This window comes from Heterodontus francisci, chromosome 10 (assembly GCF_036365525.1).
Source record: "Heterodontus francisci isolate sHetFra1 chromosome 10, sHetFra1.hap1, whole genome shotgun sequence".
Classification (NCBI taxonomy): domain Eukaryota; kingdom Metazoa; phylum Chordata; class Chondrichthyes; order Heterodontiformes; family Heterodontidae; genus Heterodontus; species Heterodontus francisci.
Window position 1 is genome coordinate 73,773,901 of NC_090380.1, and position 23,794 is coordinate 73,797,694.

Genomic DNA, 23,794 nt, shown 5'->3' on the forward strand with positions numbered 1-23,794 from the left:
TTAACCTGTTTACACAGACTGAGGTGAGAAGAAACCCCTATTTGGGGAACAGTGCCCTCTTTTGGCCACATGATCTTTGCTTGCAGGGTCCTGTTGAGGTCACACCACCATCATGAGTGCATATTATCTACCATTCCATGACACAGACATTGAACTGCCACTTAAGCTTGAACTAAAGAATTTTAGCATTCTACTTGACCAGTAAAATATTGAAAGTCTTCCTCGTTATCATTCATATTTATGGTGTTCAGCAAAATGAGAATTAATTGCTACCTTTTATGACTGCTATTTCTGATAGAACAGACATTGTGGCCCTCTAACACTGCTTTCCCATAACAAACATGGAATATGAATTAATTTACCTATGACAAAACATATGAGGCTTGGTTCGAAAGTGATTCCCTATGTGATACAACACAGGTGCTAAAAGATTACAGATATATATCAGGCTTGTTCTCTGCTAAGCAAATCAGGGTCCTGCCTAACATTTCTCTGTATTCTTCTATCCAAATCACACGTGCTTTTTCTGAAAGATGGTAAGAGACAGAGAGCCTAATTCTCCTTTTAAATGTTTTGATGTTCTGAAAGGAATTTACCTTTTTCCCCACAGATAGCCAATTCGTCTCTCCTCTGCCTGATATCAATTGGATCTACTGTAGTACTTGTACTGCGCAAATTGTTTTCCACAAAATATATGCCAAATGGATGCAATACCAGGCCAGTCAAAATTAAAATGTGTAATTCAACAGGGTGTACATGTCCAAGTATGTACCAGAGCATAGTCACGATGTGATTCCCTCTGCCAATAACTTGCAGCAGTAGCTGCATATAAGCAGTTGATGTACATTGCACGGTGGCCAGATAAAGATTAAGTACTTTTACTAGTCACATCAATTTCCATTAATCTATGAGGCACATTCCACTACTCATTTAACTATTATCTAAGGCAAGCATAATTATCTAGGTTGTTATAGAAATATATTAAAATGAATTAATGTGCATTTTTAGAGACAACATAATTTATAAAATATATATTTTGGCAAACCTATTTCTGATTGACGAGAAATATGAACCTCATTCAGAGGGAAGGATTTTCATTTATATAACATTTTTCACGACTCAAAAATGCCCCGAAGTGCTTGACAGCTAATGGGATTTTTGAAGTGTAGTCACTGTTGTGGGGACATGCAACAGCAAGAGCCAACAAACAGCAATGAGATATGTGACCACTTATAATGTATTTTTAAGTGATTTTTTTGAGAGAAAATCTTGGCCAGAACACCAGGAGAACTCACCCACTCTTTGAATAGTGCCATGAGATTTTTACATCCACTGAGAGGGCAGATGAAGTCTCGGTTTAATGTCCCATCCCTCAGTACTGTACTGAAGTGTCAGCCTGGATTATGTGCTCAAATCCTAGAGTGGGACCTGAACCCCTGACATTTTATTTAACGGCAAGAGCGCTACTACTGCAATGGACAGTTAATACTGGTAATTATGAAATGAACAAAAGTCAATTCTCTCAGAAATTGAATTATAAATAGGTACTATCTTCAATATAAAAGGAAAATTGTCTCTTTTAGTCTTCTTCTTCTTTGGCCTCCTTGTCTCAAGAGATAATGGGTAAGCGTCTAGAGGTGGTCAGTGGTTTGTGGAGCAGCGCCTGTAGTGGCTATAAAGGCCAATTCTAGAGTGACAGACTCTTCCACAGGCGCTGCAGATAAAATTGGTTGTCGGGGCTGTTACACAGTTGACTCTCTCCTTGTGCTTCTGTCTTTTTTCCTGCCAACTGCTAAGTCTCTTCGACTCACCACTCTTTAGCCCCGCCTTTATGGCTGTCCGCCAGCTCTGGCGATCACTGGCAACTAACTCCCACGAGTTGTGATCAATGTCACAGGACTTCATGTTGCTTTTGCAGATGTCTTTAAAGCGGAGACACGGACGGCCGGTGGGTCTGATACCAGTGACGAGCTCGCTGTGCAATGTGTCCTTGGGGATCCTGCCATCTTCCAAGCGGCTCACATGGCCAAGCCATGTCTTTTAGTCTATGATAAATTATTTGGGATACTGGCTATTTTTATTATTGCACAAATGGAAGTTCACTTTATCTGACTCCACTGTAATGTGAAATGGAGACAGTCAGTAATAAGTCAGCTTTACATGCTAAATATTTAGAGGCTCAAGTCCTGAAGCTGCCTTGTACTAGATTCATTCTAGACTCAAATGTCATGAGGTTCAGCAGGTTTCAGCAGTAAGAGCTCCATGAGATAGCATGAACGTGAAACACTAGTTCAAGAAAGATGCCTCCACAACTGTTTAAGCTACATAGCTTAATAAGAATGAAATAAACTATAAGCACCTTTCACATCCTCAGAATGTTCCAAAGTACTTCACAATCAATTAATTATTTAATGTGTAGTCACTACCCACTACCTTGAAGGAAAATGCGTCTGTCAATTTGCACACATCAATTTCCTACGAATCACAATGAGATAAATGAAAAGAAGATCTGTTTTCAGTGGTACAAAAGCAAAATACTGTGGATTCTGGAAATCCGAAACAAAAACAGAAAATGTTTCCTCCCACAGATGCTGCCTGACCTGCTCAGTATTTAAGGTTATGTTGAACTTGTATAATACACTAGTCCGGCCTCAGCTGAAGTATTGCATCTAGTTCTAGGAGCCGCACTTTAGGACGGATGTGAAGGCGTTAGAGAGGGAGCAGAAAAGATTCATGAGAATGATTCCAGAGATTAGGAACTTCAGTTATGAAGATAGATTGGAGAAGTTGGGACTGTTTTCCTTGGGGAAGAGAAGGCTGAGAGGAGATTTGATAGAGGTATTCAAAATAATGAGGGGTCTGGACAGAGTAGATAGAGAAAAACTGTTCCCATTTGTGAAAGAATCGAGAACAAGAGGGCACAGATTTAAAGCAATTGGTAAAAGAAGCAAAAGCAACATGAGGAAAAGCTTTTTCACGCAGCGAGTGGTTAAGGTCTGGAATGAACTTCCTGAGAGTGTGGTGGAGGCAGGTTCAATTGAAACATTCAAAAGAGAATTAGACTGTTATATAAAAAAGAAGAATGTGCAAATATTTTACTAGTGGCGGATGGGCACTTTGCCACCCACAGAGGGCCCCCCCACAACAGCATGGGCCACACCCGCTGGACAAACTTCCTTGCCCTCGTGATCGACCTCCCTCCCCACCCGCCACACCACACCTTGCCAGGGCCCAGATGATTGGTCCCAGTGAGCCCTAACTCCATTCATCTTTTTTCCGGCTCCATTGCTGGCTGGGTCGGCGGACTGCTGCAGTCCCAGCAGTGGCCACCACTTCTGGTAGCGCTGTTGTGACTGAAGAGCTGACAGCCCTGTGATTGACGCACAGTTCTTGGAGGTGAAACATCCTACCTCAGTGGCACAAATGCCAGGACTGCAGTCAGTTAATTGTCAGAGCCATGCAAAATACGGTCGTGGCTTCCAGGGCTGGTGGAGGTGGGCTCGCCCATGGCTTTCCAGCAGTGGACAGGGCCACTCCATCCTCGTAAAATTCTGGCCCATGACTTTCTGATTCAAAAATGGTTGAGCTCCCAATGAGGCAAGCTAACACTTAACAAATCGGAAAGGGAAAAACAAGGTTGTACTCTTGACTGAAAAAAATCGCATGATACCAAATGATCCTTTTTTTTGGAGGGATGGAGAAAGCAATATAAAATAGAAGCAAATTAAGCTTACAGTTTTTATTTGGTTATTTATCTCCTCATCTCCTGAAGATATTGACTCTTTGCTGGAGAATGATTCCATCATCGTTAGTCATTCTCCAGTACCTCGCTGAAGTAAGTTTATTTATTTGTAAACTTTGAGTGTCAACAGGCTATTCAATCATGAGGGCATCATAGCCAAAGCCAATTGTATTCTCAACCAACATCCATGCACACATATTTTCAGCAGGAATCCTTTAGTAATCAGGAACAGAAACCCAGGCAAGTTTTTAAAATGTAACATTCCCTATTCTCAAACCTGTGAGGATCAGCCGATTTAGCAAAGACTAGCAATTAAACTTGGACCTCTTCTGTATGGCTCAGTTACTCCAGGTGAAGAGTCATAGGGCCAGATTTTATCTAATTACCTGCCCGCCATCGGGGACGCCATCCCTTTAAGGGACAAACTCCCGCCTCCAGAGCTGCCAGCCAATCAGAAGGTCAGCAGCTCCGCCATTGGAATCAGTGGTCTCTGCTGGTACCGCAGGAGGCCTTCAGTGGTAAAGATGGAGGTGACCCTGGGCGCAGGTGAGTGGGCTCGGAGTCGCCGGCGCCAGTCAGTCAGGCCCCAGCTAGGGGGTAGAAGGATTTGTCTGGTGAGGGCGGGGGAGGGTCTTGCCACATGGGTTGCTATAGCTGTTCGGGAGCCCTCCGTGGGAAATGGATTGCCCCCAGAGGAGGGATCACTGCCATGAGCCCGCTAGGAGGCCGCCAGGTCTCACCTGGCAGTGTCTCCACGTGGCAGGAGGCTGCTCCAACTTCATTAAAATGGGAGCAGAGGCAGGAGGCTGTCCTTAAGTGGCCATTAGTTGGCACGCCACCTGACACCATCCCATGCCATTTTGTGTGCCCCCGCCACCTCCATTCCCATTTCTAACAGCAAGATAAAATCTTGCTCATAGAGTCATTACAGAACAGAATGAGAACATTCGGCTCATCAAGTCCATGTACAGCAATCCAGTCAGTCCTGTTTCCCTGCAAGTTTATTACCTTCAAGTGCACATCCAATTTCCTTTTAAAATCATTGATCATCTCCTCTTCCATCATCCTCCTAGGCAGCAAGTTCCAGGTCATTACCACTGGCTGCATAAAAAAGTTGTTGCTCAAATCCCCCCAGCATCTTTTGCCCAAAACCTTAAATCTGTGGCCCCTAGTCCTTGTACCATCAGCTATGGGAACAGCTTTTCTTTGTCTACCTTATCTAAACCTGTCATAATCTTGTACACCTCTATCAGACCTCTCTTCAACCTCCCTTGCTCCAAGGAACACAACCCCAGCTTCTCCACCCTAATCTGGTAAATCTCCTCTGCACCCTCTCAAGGAGGTGTAGAGTGGTCAAGAAGGCATACGGCATGCTTTCCTTCATCGGACGGGGCATTGAGTACAAGAGTTGGCAGGTCATGTTACAGTTGTATAGGACTTTGGTTCGGCCACATTTGGAATACTGCGTACAGTTCTGGTCGCCACATTATCAAAAGGATGTGGATGCTTTGGAGAGGGTGCAGAGGAGGTTCACCAGGATGTTGCCTGGTATGGAGGGCGCTAGCTATGAAGAGAGGTTGAGTAGATTAGGATTATTTTCATTAGAAAGACGGAGGTTGAGGGGGTCCCTGATTGAGGTGTACAAAATCATGAGAGGTATAGACAGGGTGGACAGCAAGAGGCTTTTTCCCAGAGTGGGGGTTTCAATTACTAGAGGACACGAGTTCAAAGTGAAAGGGGAAAAGTTTAGGGGGGACATGCGTGGAAAGTTCTTTACGCAGAGGGTGGTGGGCACCTGGAACGCGTTGCCAGCGGAGGTGGTAGACGCGGGCACGATGGAGTCTTTTAAGATGTATCTAGACAGATACATGAATGGGCAGGAAGAAAAGAGATACAGAACCTTAGAAAATAGGCGACATGTTTAGAGAGAGGATCTGGATCGGCGCAGGCTTGGAGGGCCGAAGGGCCTGTTCCTGTGCTGTAATTATCTTTGTTCTTTGTTCTTTCTTTGACCTTCACATCCTTCCTAAAGTGTGGTGACTAGAACTGGGCACAATAGTCTAGTTGTGACTTAATCAGAGCTTTATAAAGAATCAGCATAACTTCCTTGCTTTTGTATTTAATTCCCACATTTATGATGCCCAAGATCCAATATGCATTGTTAACTACACTCTCAATATGTCCTGCCACTTTCAAAGAACTATGCACATGAACCCCCAGGATCTCCTGTCCTTACACACTCTTTAAAACTGTGCCATTAGGCCAATATTGCCTCTCCCCAGTCCTTCTGCTAAAATGCACCATCTCACGCTTAGCTGTATTAAATTCTATCTGCCACTTGTATGCCCATTCTGCTTGCCTATCTATGTACTGTTGCAGTTGATTGGTATCATCCTCACTGTTTGCCACACCACCAAGTTTGGCAACATTGGCAAATTTTGAAATTTTACTTTGTATTCCAATATCCAATCATTTATATAAATATCAGTTGTTCTAGCAGTGCTCCTTGGGTAATACCACTGTCTCCCATCCTCCAGACTGAAAAACAACCATTTACCACAACTTGCTGTTTTCTGTCCTGAAGCCAATTTTTTATCCAAGCTGAAACTGACCCTCCTACTCCATGAGCATCAATTTTGTTAACCAGCCTTTTATGTGGTACTTTGTCCAACACTTTCTTAAAATCCATATAAACAATATCCATTGCATTCTCTTCATCAACCTTCTCTGTTACTTCATCAAAAAATCTAAGTAGATTAATCAAGCATGATCTGCCTTTTACAAATCTGTGGTGGTTCTCCTTAATTAACTGAAACCTGTCCAAATGCCTGTTGATTTTTTCCCTGATTATTCTTTCTGAAAACTTAACCACCAGTGATGTTAAACTGATCGGTCTGTAGTTTTGAGGCATGTCCTTACAACCTTTCTTGAACAAGGGTGTCACATATGCCACTTTCCAATCCTCTGGCACCTCCCCTACATCTCGTAAGGATTGGAAGATTATAGCAAGTCTTTCTGCTATCTTTACTTCCACTTCCTTTAGTAACCTCGGATGTAAGCCAGGCACTTATCCACTCAAAGCAAAGCCAGCCTTTCCAGTACATTCTGCCTATCAATTTTTACCAATCAATTACATCTCCCATTTCCACTTCTACCGATACTTTGTCAGCATCCTCTTACTTAGTAAACACCAATATAAAGTACTTATAAATTATTCTAGCCTTGCCCTGCACCTTTAAGCATATATCACCTTCTTTGTCCCTAATAAGCCCCATCCCACCTCTTACTACCCACTTCCTATCAACATGCCACAGTCATTCATGAACAATGTAATAAAATGCTTTGGTTACATCCTTCAGATTTATATATATATATACATTTTTTCCAAGATTGCTGCCCCATATTTCTAACAATAGGATACTTTAAATAGTATTTAAAAACAAATTACACTGGCTAATCTCTGGCAATTACTAGGGAAGAATAGATCTCAAACTGACCTGTTTCAATAAATGATTACATTACTGCTTGTAAAAGTGAGAATTGGGGCCATTGAGGCACTGCTTAGCTCTTACACATCTTAAAAAGATGGCAACTCCATACCCTGGATGATTAAACTTTCCCTGGTTATAATACTCAGAAAGAAAGTTAACAGGAGGAATAAAAATATTTCCACGGCTATGACATCACAGTGACATCATAAACCAGTTTCAACTGATTTCATCAGCTACAAAAACACTGATTATATTTTTTCCACTTTTTGTAAGATACTTGCATGTGCTATAGATGAAATATGTCATAGATATTAGTGTAATATAAATCATTGCGCTTGTGCAGCTGACCATAACGCACTCACAACTTTGTAAGTCATGAGTTAGTCTCACTTTTTAAGCTATTTATTAAATCACATAGTTCATGAGATTATTTACTAAATCAATACATTTTTGGATTACGTTAATTGATTTCCAGTGACTTTGCTCATCGAGAAAAGTAAGAAACAAATTTGTGTCTCTCTTTCTGCAACAATCTCTTCACTTCTTCCTGTCTCTCTTGCTTAGCCATTCTGTTCATCATCTATTCTGCCTATCTGTTTCTGTTTCTCTCTATGGCTCTCGTATACTTTATTTCATTATGTTCTTTAAGTTTGCATATAAATATATGTCAGGAAACATTAACATAAAACACTATGTTACATTCGACATAACTCACAATTATGTAGCACCAGTGAGCAATGCAATCAGTGCAAGTCTGGTTTACTATTATCCAACATATATCCTCTCGAGGTCCAAATTCTTTTCCTGTATGAAAATTCTATGATTTCCATATAGAACTGAATAAGCTCCTACTGAAATTAATAGAAGATGCGTGTTCATTTTTTTAATGTAGGTTTAACACAGTTTTATATGTTAAGCATTCTAGAGTGTAGTTAGTCATATTTAGACTTAAAATCTGTTTTGACCCACAATTTCAATTCAGTTATAAATTTCATATTGTCATCTACCTCTATCTTTTTTCAATAAGCAGGAATGAGCTGGCATATACTAAGTATATACATGGGTATGATAGTGAAGTGGTTATGGTATTGGACTAGCACCCTCAGAGGGCATAAATTCAATCCCACCAAAGTTTGTGAAATTAAATTAAACATCTCTGGTCATTTGCAAGCTGGCACCAGAACAAATGACCCATAAAGACTTCTGGATGATTATTAAAAACCCACTGTCTCACTAATGTCCTTCAGGAAAGGAACCTAGCACTACTACACCGTTGGTTCTTAATGCTCAGTGAAGCGGCCTAGTTAAGCTCCACAGTTGCACAAACAATCACTAGTAGAAAACCCACCATCTGCTCAGGACAATAAATGTAACCTTGCCCTTCCAGCATTGCCCAAATCCTGAGAACATTTAAAAAATCTATGGCAGTACTCATATATATTTTGAAAAACTTTTGTTTTCCTCGGCATTATGATTATTAGAAATACTAAATATACATAAAAGTCATCTTTTAAATTTTTTTTTAGGGATAATAGAGCTCATTTTTGGCCATGTAAATCCAAGGAGTTAGCACACAGAGTCATAGAGTTATTTATGGCACAGAAGGGGCTATTTGGCCCAAAGAGTCCATGCCGGCTCTCCACGGAACTATTCAGTCAATCCTACTCCCCCGCTCGAGCCCCGTAGCCCTGCTAGTATTTCCTTCAAGCAGCTATCCAGTTTCCTCTTGAAGTCATTGATTGTTTCTATTTCCACCACCCTTGTGGGCAGCAAGTTCCAGGTCATTACCACCCTGATCTGCTGCTGAACTACAGAAGCGCCAAATGTAAAATACCTATTAAACAGGAATAATAGCTCTCGGGTGAGGGATCCCTCGAGGTGACAATGTATTTCGGAAGAAAGAGGAGGGAAAAAACTTGGAAGGGAAAAAGACAAGACGAGAGAAAAAATATGAATTTGATTCAAATTGAAGTCTCAATTGATACAAACTGTCCTTTCTTGTTTCGTTTACCAAAAAAAGTAACACACTGATTTTGTGAGTGGATGGACTAAAGGGAAAGCATTAAGGTAGATAAGTCCCCAGGGCCTGATGGGATCTACCCCAGAATACTGAGGGAGGCAAGGGAAGAAATTGCTGGGGCCTTGACAGAAATCTTTGCATCCTCATTGGCTACAGGTGAGGTCCCAGAGGACTGGAGAATAGCCAATGTTGTTCCTTTGTTTAAGAAGGGTAGCAAGGATAATCCAGGAAATTATAGGCCGGTGAGCCTTACGTCAGTGGTAAGGAAATTATTAGAGAGGATTATTCGGGACAGGATTTACTCCCATTTGGAAACAAATGGACTTATTAGCAAGAGGCAGCATGGTTTTGTGAAGGGGAGGTCGTGTCTCACTAATTTGATTGAGTTTTTTGAGGAAGTGACGTAGATGATTGATGAAGGAAGGGCAGTGGATGTTATCTATATGGACTTCAGTAAAGCCTTTGAAAAGGTCCCTCATGGCAGAAAGGTACAAAAGGTGAAGTCACACGGGATCAGAGGGGAGCTGGCAAGATGGATACAGAACTGGCTTGGTCATAGAAGACAGAGGGTAGCAGTGGAAGGGTGTTTTTCTGAATGGAGGGATGTGACTAGTGGTGTTCCGCAGGGATCAGTGCTGGGACCTTTGCTGTTTGTAGTATATATAAATGATTTGGAGGAAAATGTAGCTAGTCTGATTAGTAAGTTTGCGGATGACACAAAGGTTGGTGGAGTTGCGGACAGTGATGAGGATTGTCAGAGGATACAGCAGGATATAGATCGGTTGGAGACTTGGGCGGAGAAATGGCAGATGGAGTTTAATCTGGACAAATGTGAGGTAATGCATTTTGGAAGGTCTAATGCAGGTGGGAAGTATACAGTAAATGGCAGAACCCTTGGGAGTATTGACAGGCAGAGAGATCTGGGCGTACAGGTCCACAGGTCACTGAAAGTGGCAACACAGGTGGATAAGGTCGTCAAGAAGGCATACGGCATGCTTGCCTTCATCGGTCAGGGCATAGAGTGTAAAAATTGGCAAGTCATGCTGCAGCTGTACAGAACTTCAGTTAGGCCACACTTAGAATATTGTGTGCAATTCAGGTCGCCACACTACCAGAAGGACGTGGAGGCTTTGGAGAGGGTACAGAAGAGGTTTACCAGGATGTTGCCTGGTCTGGAGGACATTAGCTATGAGGAGAGGTTGGATAAACTCGGATTGTTTTCACTGGAACGACGGAGGTGGAGGGGCGACATGATACAGGTTTACAAAGTTATGAGCCGCATGGACAGAGTGGATAGTCAGAAGCTTTTTCCCAGGGTGGAAGAGTCAGTTACTAGGGGACACAGGTTTAAGGTGAGAGGGGCAAAGTTTAGAGGGGATGTGCGAGGCAAGTTCTTTACACAGAGGGCGGTGATTGCCTGGAACCTGCTGCCGGGGGAAGTGGTGGAAGCAGGTACGATAATGACGTTTAAGAGGCATCTTGACAAATACATGAATAGGATGTGAATAGAGCGATACGGACCCCAGAAGTGCAGAAGGTTTTAGTTTAGGCAGGCATCAAGATCGGTGCAGGCTTGGAGGGCCGAATGGCCTGTTCCTGTGCTGTACTGTTCTTTGTTCTTTGCTTTTTGTTTGTTGAAATGGAAGGGAGGGAGGAACACAAGCAAATTATAATCACCAGGGAAGTGGTACTGAGCGAATTGTTGGAGCTGTGGGCTGACAAGTCCCCGGGTCCTGATAGACTTCATCCAAGGGTCTTAAAAGAAGTGGGTAGTGAATAGTTTATGCATTGCTTTTATTTTTCCAAAATTCCCTAGATTCAGGGAAGGTTCCATTAGATTGGAAAAATAGCGAATGTAACTCCTTTATTCAAAAAGGGAGGGAGACAGAAAGCAGGAAACTACAGGCCAGTTAGCTTAACATCTATCATAGAGAAAATGTTAGAAGCTATTATTAAAGAAGTTATAGCAGGTCACTTAGAAAAATTCAAGGTAATTAGACAGAGTCAACATGGTTTTGTGAAAGGGAAATCATGTCTAATCAATTTATTGGAGTTCTTTGAAGATGTAACATGTGCTGTGGATAAAGGGGAACTGGTAGATGTACTGAAGGCGTTTGATAAGGTGCCACATCAAAGGTTATTGTGGAAAATAAAAGCTCATGGTGTAGGAGGTAACATTTTGGCATGGATAGAAGATTGTCTATCCAACAGGAAACAGAATGTAAGCAGAAATGGGTCATTTTCTGGTCAGCAAGATGTAATGAGTGGTGTGCCACAGGGATCAGGGCTTGGGCCTCAACTTTTTACAATTTGTATAAATGCCTTAGATGAAGGCACTGAAGGTATGGTTGCTAAATTTGCGAGTGACACAAGATAGGGAGGAAAGTAAGTTATGAAGAAGACATAAGGAGGCTACGAAAGGATATAGATAGGTTAAGTGAGTGGGAAAAGATCTGGCAAATGAAGTATAATATGGGAAAATTGTCCACTTTGGCAGGAAGAATAAAAAAGAAGCATATTATCTAAATAGTGAGAGATTGCAGAGCTCTGAGATGCAGAGGGATCTTGGTGTCCTAGTGCATGAATCACAAAAGGTTTGTATGCAGATACAGCAAGTAATTAGGAAAGTTAATAGAATGTTATCGTTTATTGCGAGGGGAATTGAATACAAAAGTAGGGAGGTTATGCTTCAATTGTAAAGGGCAATGGTGAGACCACATCTGGAGTACTGTGTACAGTACTGGTCTCCTTATTTAAGGAAGCAGTTCAGAGAAGGTTCACTAGACTAATACCTGGAATGGGTGTGTTGTCCTATGAGGAAGGATTGGACAGGCTAGGCTTGTGTCCGCTGGAGTTTAGAAGAGTAAGAGGCCACTTGACTGAAACATATAAGATCCTGAAGGGTCTTGACAGGGTGGATGTGGAAAGGATGTTTCCTCTTGTGGGAGAATCCAGAACTAGGGGTTACAGTTTAAAAATAAGGGGTGGCCCATTTAAGACAGAGATGAGGAGAAATGTTTTTCATACAGAGGGTCGTGTGGCTTTGAAACTCTCTTCCTCAATAGTCTTTGACTATTTTTAAGGCTGAGGTAGATAGATTCTTGATCAAGGGGGTGAAAGGTTATCGGGGGTAGGCGGAAATGTGGAGTTGAGGTTCCAATCAGATCAGCCATGATCTTGTTGAATGGTGGAGAAGGCTCAAGGGGCCGAGTGGCCTACTCCTGCTCCTAATCCGTATGTTCGTATGTATGCTAACACTTTGATTTGACTGTAGTTGTGTGGCCAGTTGCATGCACTACATGCTGGCATCCATTTGCACCAGTCGCATGGAGACAGGTACACTTAATTACTCTGCTGAGAACGCAACAGCAATGAAAAAGTAGATTTAGTGTGCACCATGGGACTCCTGATAGAAGTGGTTACAAATAAAGAAGACAAAAGAAACACTTACATTTCTATGATTCCTTTTACTTTTGAAGTAAACTCACTTCTGCAATGTAGGAAACTCCACAGCCAACTTATGCACAGTAAGGTCCCACAAACAGCAATGAAATAAATGACCAGATCTTCTGTTTTAGGTTTTGGTTGAAAGATAAATGTTGGCCAAGATATCAGAAGAGCATTCCTGCCTTTCCTCAAATAGTGCCATAGGATCTTTTACATCCCTTGAGAGAGTAAACGGGGCTTCAGTTTAACATCTCATCTGAAAGGCGGATGCTTACATATATATTTCATGATCACATACCTTTATGTGAGTGTGTGCTTATAACTTGTGGCTGGTCACACCTTTCTTCAATCTGGATTCAATCCTTATACCTCCACTTTTTATAATCCACAAAAATGACCTAAATGAAGGGATTAAAAGGAGAAATTCTAGATTTGCTGATGACACAAAAAACTAGTTAATTACTTTTGACATGCAGTCATTGTTAGGTAGGTATATGTGGCATCCCATTTGTACATAGCAAGGTCCCAAAAAAGGCAAATGAGATGATTGACCAGTTAAATTTTTTTTGGTGGTATTGATTGAGGGAAAAATGTCAGCCCAGAGACTGTGAAAACTCTTTGCTCTTCTTCGAATAGGGCCATGAAATCTTTTCTGTCCACCAGTATGTAATTATTTTTATTTCCCATGTCAATTATCCTGTAGCCTATCAAAGTGAAACTGCAAATGTATTACAAAATTATGTGTAATTCTATTCTGTGGTGAACACCCACTTTGAAATGGAGCATCTCGGTGTCAAGGATACTGATTAGCATTAGAAAAGTAAATGCCAAAAGCAGCATTAGATCTAAACATATTGTCAAATGTTGAAAGAGCAGTTGACCTTCCATTTAGACAACATAAAAGGATCATAAGGATTCAATTTAAGTTTTTATCACTTTACGAAAAATAAAACCTGTTATTAATGTTTGCTGTTAGATGTCAATTTCACATTTATTAAATTCTTTTTGATAATAACCACATTGACAAATCAGGTTAAATAAATTTGTAGACAATATATTATTGCTATACTATCCTTTTCTCCACTTCGATTCCTTGAAACAAATGCTAGACACCTGAAATTTAATACAAATACCTGAATGTGCTAAAACTTTTTAAGTTGTAGATCAAATAGTAGCCAGAAGTATTATCTCAATCCCAGCACTGCCACTGAATCGATTCCCTTCCCCTGTCAAGCTGGACCAGATCATTCACAACCTTGGTAGTCTGGTTGACCATGAGCTGAGCTTTAAATCCTATACCTTTATCCATCACTAAGACCACTTACTTCCACCCCTTCAACACTGCCTAATACCCATCCTACCTGCCCTGATGCTGCTGAAATCCTTATGCATCCCTTTTTTTTACTATAGATTTAACTATTCCAACACCTTCCTATGTTCTGATGAAAGGTCATGGACCTGAAACATTGGGCTGCATTCTATAGGCCCGCTGCCGAAATAGGTGGCCCCCACACACAGGGCCCACGTCGCGGAGCCACCGCAATTCCAAATGCGGCAGCTCATTAGCATGGCCGGGGCAGCCCCACCCCACCCTGACGACGTGGCGTCCGGCGCCAATGCGCGGGCGCTGGCACCATTTTTAAAGGGCTTAGAGCCCTAAATTACAATTTACATTTTTAAAGATAAAGTGCAGTACATGTTATTGTAAATAATTTTATAAACTTTTCCAGCCCCTCTCCCATCCCCCCAATAGCATTACACATCATTCCTGCCCTTTCCCCCCTGGAATACTTACCTAGAATATATGACCTTCCCCCGCCACCCCTCCCAAAGTTCACAACCTTTGTCCTTTATCCCTTCCCATCACTCCCTCGACCAATCCGAAAAGTTTGACCCCGCTCATTAATTCAGGTAGGTTAATTTATTTACATATGAAAATCATGGTCTGGTCACCAAGCGGCGGGGGCGGGTGGGGGCCACCACAAGGCCTCTCCGCCTCCATTGAGATCGGGCCGGGCCCCGCAAGCACCGGGGTCCGTGGCAGGCCTCATCCGTAGTGATCTTCATGTCCTCCCCCGCCATTGTTCCCAACGTCGAGGGCTCTATAAAATTCAGCCCATTAACTCTGTTTCTCTCTCCACAGATGCTGCCGGACCTGCTGAATATTTCCAGTGCTTTCTGTTTTTATTTCAGATTTCCAGCATCTGCAGTATTTTGCTTCTAATACTTTCTGTACCAACCTTTCAAGGGAATCAAGGGATATGGGGATAGGGCAGGAAAGTGGGGATGAGGCACAGGATGAGCCATGATCTTACTGAATGGTGGAGCTGGGTAAAAGGCCATATAGCCTACTCCTTTTATTTCTTATGTTCATCCCTTATGCACCATAAACTCAAACTTGATCAAAATTCTGGTACATGTCACACACTAGGTCCCATATGCCCATCCTATCATTACTGACACAATGGCTTCCTACCTGCCAAATTTCAAGTCTTGTCTTCATCTGTAAGTCCCTCTGTGGCCTTGCCCCATCATATTTCTGCAATTTACTCCAATCCTATTATTCTGTTCTATACACTGCACTTCTCTCTGACCTCCTGTGCACCCCTCCCTCCATTTGCCCTACCATTTTGCAGAGCCTTCAGCCACCTTGACACTATTGGAACTCCTTTTCTCAATATATCCACCTCCTTCTCCACTTTTAATATAATTCGCAACATGCAATTCCTTGACCAACCTTTTGCTGACCCACCCAGTCTCTTCCGCTTGGCACAGCATACATGTTCTTATGCTTATTTATGGAGTGCCTGAGGATATTTTCTTGATTCTAAAGACACTACATAATTATGCACTGTCCTTGATTTATTAAAATACAATAGAATTGTGATATATTTAAAATATATTCGCAATGCCTACAAAACACCAGTGTTGCATTTGAAAGAGTAGAGAAAAAGCAACAAAACACTTCAAGACTTTACATAGGATAAACTGAAATAATTAGGATTAGTGTGAATGTTGTCACACACATGCAAGGAGAAACTATGAACTAAACCCAAACTGGAAAACAAACACTTTTCCCACAAAACAAAATGGAGTCAAGAGGTCAGGTGACTTTATCCTGTACTGTTAATACACATGGAAACTGCAAGAACCCTGAGCCAATCTTCATGTCTGGACAAATTTCTTTTCTTATCAAATCTTGGAGAAGGCATTAAAATGTAAACAATCCATTCTGTGTTAATGGCTACTTCTCTCCAATGAATTGCGTTAACAATAGCATTGCAGACTTGGTGACTCCAAATTCAAATTAAACAGAATGGGTGTGAAAAAATTCCACTTTATCAAGGTGGAATGAAGATGAGTGACACCCAGACCCCATTGTCTAACAATGGCCTCACCATCAGACACCATTTATGAGAACAATGAGACAGAAACTCTGGTCAAATGACAGAAACCAGGTTTCTGATAGGGATTTTTAAGAAGATACATTCTGGGCAGACAAAGCAAGAACAGAAGAGAGAGCGAACCATCTCTGCCATTGAAGGGACAGGACCCTGCCTAAGATTACCAGCTTTGAACTACATGTGGACGGTTCCTGGAGTTTGGCCTTGAATTTCCCACCTGAGAAATCATACCAGGACTTCGCCATTGACCTTTGGCTAGAATATAACAAAAGCAGTCTGCAGCAGCGCATCTGTCTTCCTAAACCTCCCAAAAATAAAATGGAGTCGAGAGGTCAGATGACTTGATCCTGTACTGCTAATACACATGGAAACTGCTAGAAACCTGAGCCAACCTTCATGTCTGGACAAGCCTTGGAGAAGGCATTAAAATCTAAATTCTGTGTTAATGGCTACTTCTCTCCAATGAATTGCGTTAACAATGGCATTGCAGACTTCAGTGAGCAAGGGAAAAGAATACAGGCCTGCACCATTCCAAGTCTTCACCGCAGACAAAAGTAAGTTAAACAGAGGACACATTTAAACCATCAGACCTAAATGCATCTTTTAATCTCTAGCTTTTCGTGTGTGTGTGCGTGTGTGTGTATCTGTATGCTTGTGACAGTGGTGATGTTTCGTACATTTTTGGGTGTTGTATAATAAACTATTATCTTTCTTTCAAACTTATGAGAAAACCTGTCATTTCTCTGTTTGTTGATCATTAAAACACTCAGGATAAAAAAAAAATTTCAACGCAACAATGGCTGGTATTTTACGTTGGGTGGAAGGCCCCACCCACCGGCTGAAAAGTCAGTGGCGAGCCTGTCTCTGCCAGGCCTGGGGAGCCAGGCCAAGATTTTTTGCGCCCAGTCCCTTAATTGGTCTTGGGCGGGATTTCCACCACCTTGAGGCAGGACGTTCCACCTAATGGAGCTGCCGGCCAATCAGCAGGCCAGCAGCTATTAGTCCCAGTAGCGCCACCGGGAGCTGTGGCCACTGCTGGGACTACACCCAGCCATCGGCGGCAACAGGAATGACAGCCCCGGAACTCAGGTAAGTTTTTAGGGCCTTGCCGGGGACAAATGGCCGGACCCTGGAGAGTAAGAGGGTGGGGGGTGTCGGTTGGAGGGCAGGAGGGGGTGTTCTGCATTGGGGTGGTTGGGGCGGCTCTTCGTGGGACACAGGGTGCCCGATCAGGAGGGCCCCTCCCCACCGCAGCGCACAAGAAGGCCACCTGGTTTAACCAGGCAGGGTTCTTGGGGCCTTTGCTGTCCGGGAGGTGGCCCTTAACTGGCAGTTAATTGGCCCCTTAAGGGCCTTGATTAGCCTGGGGCGGGCAGGCCATTTCTCTCCACCGCCGCCCTGTGTAAAATTCCAGCGGGCCAGGAGGGGGTCGGGAAAGGCCTCCCCCATCATTCACTCAATTTTACGCACCCTGCCCCTGCCTGCCACCACTACCAGCCTACTCGTTGGGGGGCCATAAAATTCCGGCCACTATCTTCGGTCAGTTGACAGGCGAAAGAGGGGAACCCATCCCTATCAACTTCTACCTGTCTGTAACAATGCCAAAATGAAGATTGAAAGATGGTATAATTAAGATTCATAAAATAATGAAAGAAATAGTTTAAGTAGCTGGAAGATAGTGATTATTTCAGCTGAATATGAAATATATATAAAATATACTTATACAGTTAAAAAGTACATTGATAAATGAGGTTTTAAAAGTCAGTTTTTGTTAAGCTGCTGACTTGTGGAAAGCAGACAAATCAATTTTTCCTGGGCCTCTGACCAATCCTACTTATAAACTATCAGCTTCTGGTTCCTTGATTGTAGTGCTAGGAGCGACCACCCCACAGTCCTTGTGGAGACAAAGACCCGTCTGCACATTGAGGATACTCAACATCACGTTGTGTGGCACTACTACTGTGCTAAATGGGATAGATTTTGAACAGATCTAGAAATGGAAAACTGGGCATCCATGTGGGCCATCAGCAGCAGCAGAATTGTACTCAACCACAATCTGTAACCTCATGGCCCGGTATGGCAGAGGTAGATAGATACTTTATAAGCAAGGGAGTGGAAGGTTATCAGGGATAGGTGGAAATGTGGAGTAATCAGTTCAGCCATGAGCTTATTAAATAACGGAGCTGGCTCGAAAGGCTGAGCGGCCTACTCCTGCTCCTAATTCGTATGTTCGTATATCCCACACTCTACCATTGCCATCAAGCCAGGGGATCAACCCTGGTTCAATGAATAGTGCAGGAGGGCATGCCAGGAACAGCACCAGGCATACCTCAAAATGAGGTGTCAGCCTGGTGAAGCTACAACACAGGACTACTTGCGTGCCAAACAGCATAAGCAGCATGCAACAGAGCTAAGCAATCCCACAGCCAACAGATCAGATCAGATCTAAGCTCCTGCCACATCCAGTCATGAATGCTGGTGGACAATTAAACAACTAACTGGAGGTGGTGGCTCCACAAATATCCTCATCCTCAATGAGGGGGGAGCCCAGCACATCAGTACAACAGATAAAATAATTATTAGTGCAAAAGATAAGGCTGAAGCATTTGCAACACTCTTCAGTCAGAAGTGCCAAATGGATAATCCATCTCGGCCTCCTCCTGAAGTCCCCAGCATCACAGATGCCAGTTTTCAGCCAATTCGATTCACTCCACATGATATCAAGAAATGACTGACGGCACTGGATACTGCAAAAGCTATGGGCCCTGACAACATTCTGGCAATAGTACTGATGACCAGTGCTCCAGAACTTACCACGCCCCTAGCTGTTCTAGTACAGCTACAACACTGGCATCTACCCAGCAATGTGGAAAATTGCCCAGGTATGTCCTGTACACAAAAAGCAGGACAAATCCAACCCGGCCAATTACCGCCCCATCAGTCGACGCTCTATCATCAGTAAAGTGATGGAAGGTGTCATCAACAGTGCTATCAAGCGACACTTGCTTGGCAATAACCTGCTCAGTGATGCTCAGTTTGGGTTCCGCTAGGGCCACTCAGCTCCTGACTCTCATTATAGCCTTGGTTCAAACATGGACAAAAGAACTGAACTTAAGAGGTGCGGTGAAAGTGACTGCCCTTGACATCAAGGCAGCATTTGACCGAGTATGGCATCAAGGAGCCTTAGCAAAACTGTAGTCAATGGGAATCAGGGAGAAAACTCTCGGCTGGTTGGAGTCATACCCAGCATAAAGTCAGATGGTTGTGGTCGTTGGATGTCAATTATCTCAGCTCCTGGACATCACTGTAGGAGTTCCTCAGGGTAGTGTCCTGGACCCAACCATCTTCAGCTGCTTCATCAATGACCTTACTTCAATCATAAGGTCAGAAGTGGGGATGTTCACTGATGATTGCACAATGTTCAGCATCATTCGTGACTCCTCAGGTACTGAAGCCATCCGTGTAGAAATGCAGCAAGATCTGGACAATATCCAGGCTTGGACTGATAAGTGGCAAGTAATATTTGTGCCACACAAGTGCCAGGCAATAATTATCTCAAACATGAGAGAATCTAACCATCTCCCCTTGATAGTCAATGGTATTACGATCACTGAATCCCCCACTATCAACATCCAGAAACTGAACTGGGATGGCCATATAAATAGCATGACTACAAGAGCAGGTCAGAGGCTAAGAATCCTGCGGCACCTCCTGACTTCCCCAAAGCCTGTCCACCATCTACAAGGAACAAGTCAGGAGTGTGATGGAATACTCTCCACTTGCCTGAATGGGTGCAGCTCCAACAACACTCAAGAAGCTCGACACCATCCAGGACAAAGCAGCCCGCTTGATTGGCACCCCATCCACAAACATTTACTTCTTCCGCCACCTACACAGTGGCAACAGTGTGTACCATCTACAAGGTACACTGCAGCAATGCACCAAGGCACCTTAGAGAGCACCTTCCAAACCTGCGACCTCTACCAACTAGAAGGACAAGGGCGGCAGATGTACACCACACACCATCCTGACTTGGAACTATATCTCCGTTCCTTCACTGTCGTTGGGTCAAAATGCTAGAACTCCCTTCCTAACAGCACTATTGGTATACCTACCCCTCATGGACTGCAGCGGTTTAAGAAGGCAGCTCACCACCACCTTCTCATGGGCAACTAGGTTTGGGCAATAAATGCTGGCCTAGCCAGCAAACCCATGAATAAATAAAAAAAAGTTATCTCACCTCTGCTCAGTATCTCTCCCAAACAGCAAGGGTGCAATTGAAAACTTGCTATCTGGAGACATCATGCAGTAATCCTACTACTTTATGATACAGTGTGGCTGAATGCCACTGCACAACTTATTTGCCTTCAGATTCTTACATTGTTTATATCTTTACAAAATTATGATAATATCTAACTGTGAAACATGGGGTGGGATTTAGTTGGGCAAAGGGGTCTCGACCTCCAGCAAAAGCGCCGCCGAGAACCCTCGTTGCCCCTTCTGTGGGAGACCCGCCGAATGAAGTGCCAGTTAGGCTCTTAACTGGGCAGTGGTGGGACCTCCACAGAAGTCCTGTTCTGTGAGAGCTGTTGGCCAATCAGAGGCCAGCAGCTCTTTAACTGAGCAGTGGCACTGTGGAAGCCATGATTGCTGCTGGTGGAGCACCTACCTAAGGCCCAGGAGCGGTGCTGGACCCAGGCCACAGGTAGGTCAGGGCTGGAGGGGTCTCACAGGGTGTAGATCGCAGGGGAGGGGATGTAACAGGGTCGGCAGCAAGGGCAAGGGGTGGCTCTCAGCGGGCCCAGCCATTCCTGATGCCGGGTCCCTCGTTCAGACACTAAGTGCATTTAACGAGGGGCTCCACGCACCCCCCAACCCACCCCCTCCCCCCCAACCCCAGAGCTAGCAACCCACATAGTTTTTCTTGCCGTGCTCCTCATGCAGCACCAGGCATGCCCATCACTTGGCTAATTGCGGCGGTGGCGGGATGGGTACCTTAATTGGGGATTGTTGCCTACTTAAGGGAATTTTTTATTCCTGGTGACTCTGGGACAATGTTGGCAATGCTTATGAACGGGCTTTCCCACCCTGGACTTAATTTCCGCAGAGGTGGGAAGGTGACGGGATCCCCCCGCCACCATCCCACCCAATTACACACTCTCCCCGCCTCCAAACCCGCCACAGGGGAGAACATAAAATTTCCCAGATGGTTTCATACCACAATGTGAAGGTATTCCTGCCTCAATTCTGATACACTGGTGAAGACTTGTTAGCAGGAGACTGATGTGGCAATACAAACAATTTCTTTTTCATTTTGATGGAGTTCAGGAATACGTGTGTGTGTGAGAGGTGGGAGGGTTGCCAACTCTGGATGTATTCTGGAAAGTTTCATCACATGACCTCTTGCCTCCAACCGTCCCGTTGTATGCTTCTGCCATTGGTTGCCCGACATGACCATCCTTGCAGCGCATTGCCTTCCCACAACACTTGGAATGTGAACAGAGTTTTTGTTACCCAATTGGATGATTGTTGACTGTCAGTCAAGCAACCACTTCAATCTCCAATACTTTTATAATGAACAAAAGTGTTCAAGGAAAATGAAAATACACACAATTTTTTTTAACGTTGCTATTATTTTTCTCCCATGGTGACTGGGAGAATCGTTTTTAATTCCTCGTGACTCTGGGACAATGTTGGCAACCCATGGGAAGAGAGGCAATAGCTACAGTATAATGATTTGTAATTTGTAATTACGTAACTTACTTAAGTAAAAACACTGATGACTGAGAATGCATTGATTTTCACTGATCACGAAGAATATTTTGTAAATATACAAATCTATTTACGTTATTTCTTCTGATATTATTTTAATGTATCGATGACATTAAATGTATTTGCATTTTTGAATACCTTACGCAGTTACAGTTTATAATATATTGGAACAGTTTCAGACGGGCAGTTTTTTTTTCTTAAATGAAACTTTAGTTCCAATCCGGAAAGCACAATAATTAAGCTCGACTCAAAATGCCAAGTGTTACATTACTCATTCTGTAATTTAATGACTTAGCCCGGATATCCGGGGACCAAGAGACAGTTCTGTACACTAGACTGCTGAGATATAGCAAATAGCTTTTAAACAACATGTCCTATGGTGCAAGGCCATGTCATAAAAAGCTATGTGGTCAGCTTTGTTGAGGGGGGGGGGGGAGGGCAAGAGAAAAATTAAGGAACTCATCCTTAACTTCATGTCTTGATCCGGATGAACTAAAGGATTGATGTTTCAATATTCAATAGAACATGTGTAAAGTACTTTCGAAATCCTTCAGTTCCAAAATAACAGACAGATCTTATAGAAAGGAGAGAATCTGACGGGGGAAAAAAGCAAGCGGTGAGTTAGATAGTGGCAAAACGGAGCCCGAGAGTGGCTCGGGCTTGTGCAGCCGACCTTTTGTTCTCCTCACTCCAACGCTTGTACAAAAAGGAAACAAAATGAGGGATTTATCCACAATTGCCGTTAACTATGTGGCCTGGTCCAATCTGCACCTTCTCCTTTGTTATCTCTTGCCCAACCCCCACCTCACTTGTTTATAATCTGTGACTTTTCTAATATTTGTCAGTTCCGAAGAAGGGTCACTGACCCGAAACGTTAACTCTGCTTCTCTTTCCACAGATGCTGCCAGACCTGCTGAGTGAATCCAGCATTTCTTGTTTTTGTTGCCGTTAACGTTGTCCTCGAAGAACCCCAATGCTGTGTGTATCATACAACCGGAATGGAGAGAAAATGGAACCTGCTGCGAGCTTGGATTCGAAATACCTAGAAATAAGTTCAAGCACCTCAATTGGTCAGACGTAGTGTAGAACCCAGCCAACTGCAGTGCAAATCACAGTTTATTTATTTAAAGAAAATACTCCCTACCGCTCGAGCCCTCAATTTATTCTGCCAATTTTAGATTGGATTCAAGAAAGTCAGTTGGAAATATAAATAATGGATTTGATTGAATGTAAGAATCAGTTTGCAATCAACATAGGTTTGGAAGGGAAAGATCCTGCCTTTTTCACTTCTTTTGAGAAGTGACAGCCCACATGGACTCTGGTAAACCCTGTGACCTGGACTTCCAAAAGGCTTTTGATAAGTTTCGCTAGAGAAGGTTAAAAAATGAACTCAAAACTATGAGGATATGAGGTATACCTTGGGAATGGCCCAGAGACTGGCTGAAGAGTAAGAAACAAGGAGTGCAGGGTGGAGGAGTTAGTTATGTTATTGAATGTGGTGTGCTTCAGGACTACAGATGACTGAAGCAGCCAGGTCTGCCAACAAGGGTGTGAACTGATTCGACCCCAACATTGCTGCTGAGCTGACGGATGAGAACGTTGTAGTGGTAATGCTTCAGGGATGGGTGTGAAAACCACGACTGCTTCTAATTTACACAAGGAACCTGAATTCAGATATACAATGCAAATTTTCAAATGGTACCAAACTAAGAAGGGCTGTGAAATTGGAGGAGGCTGTTTAGAAATTACAGAATGAACTGGGCAAGATACCTACGTGGGCAGAATAATGACCCATAAAATTTAATGCAGCCAAGTGTAAAGCAGGACGGACACGTGTGAAGATTAACTCGATGGCACACATAATCTTGTCTTGAAAGATATCCAAATATCTAAGGATAAAACTGAAAGAGTATTGAGG

At 43.2% G+C, this 23,794-nt stretch overlaps 1 protein-coding gene across 5 annotated transcripts in view; it reads right to left on the reverse strand.

Annotated features, from left to right (window-relative positions):
* tent5c (terminal nucleotidyltransferase 5C) overlaps positions 1-23,794 on the reverse strand; it is a 36,273-nt gene that overhangs the window by 9,745 nt on the left and 2,734 nt on the right. The window contains exon 2 of one of the 5 annotated variants that reach the window (XM_068040744.1): positions 12,999-13,098. The exons of 1 other annotated variant lie outside the window; for it this stretch is intronic. The gene's annotated coding sequence lies outside the window, so the exon portion shown is untranslated. Of the gene's footprint in view, positions 1-7,948; positions 8,042-12,704; positions 12,938-12,998; positions 13,099-21,687; positions 22,919-23,794 lie in introns of those variants that run through there. 3 more of the 5 variants (XM_068040747.1, XM_068040746.1, XR_010975839.1) reach the window with 3 other exon arrangements.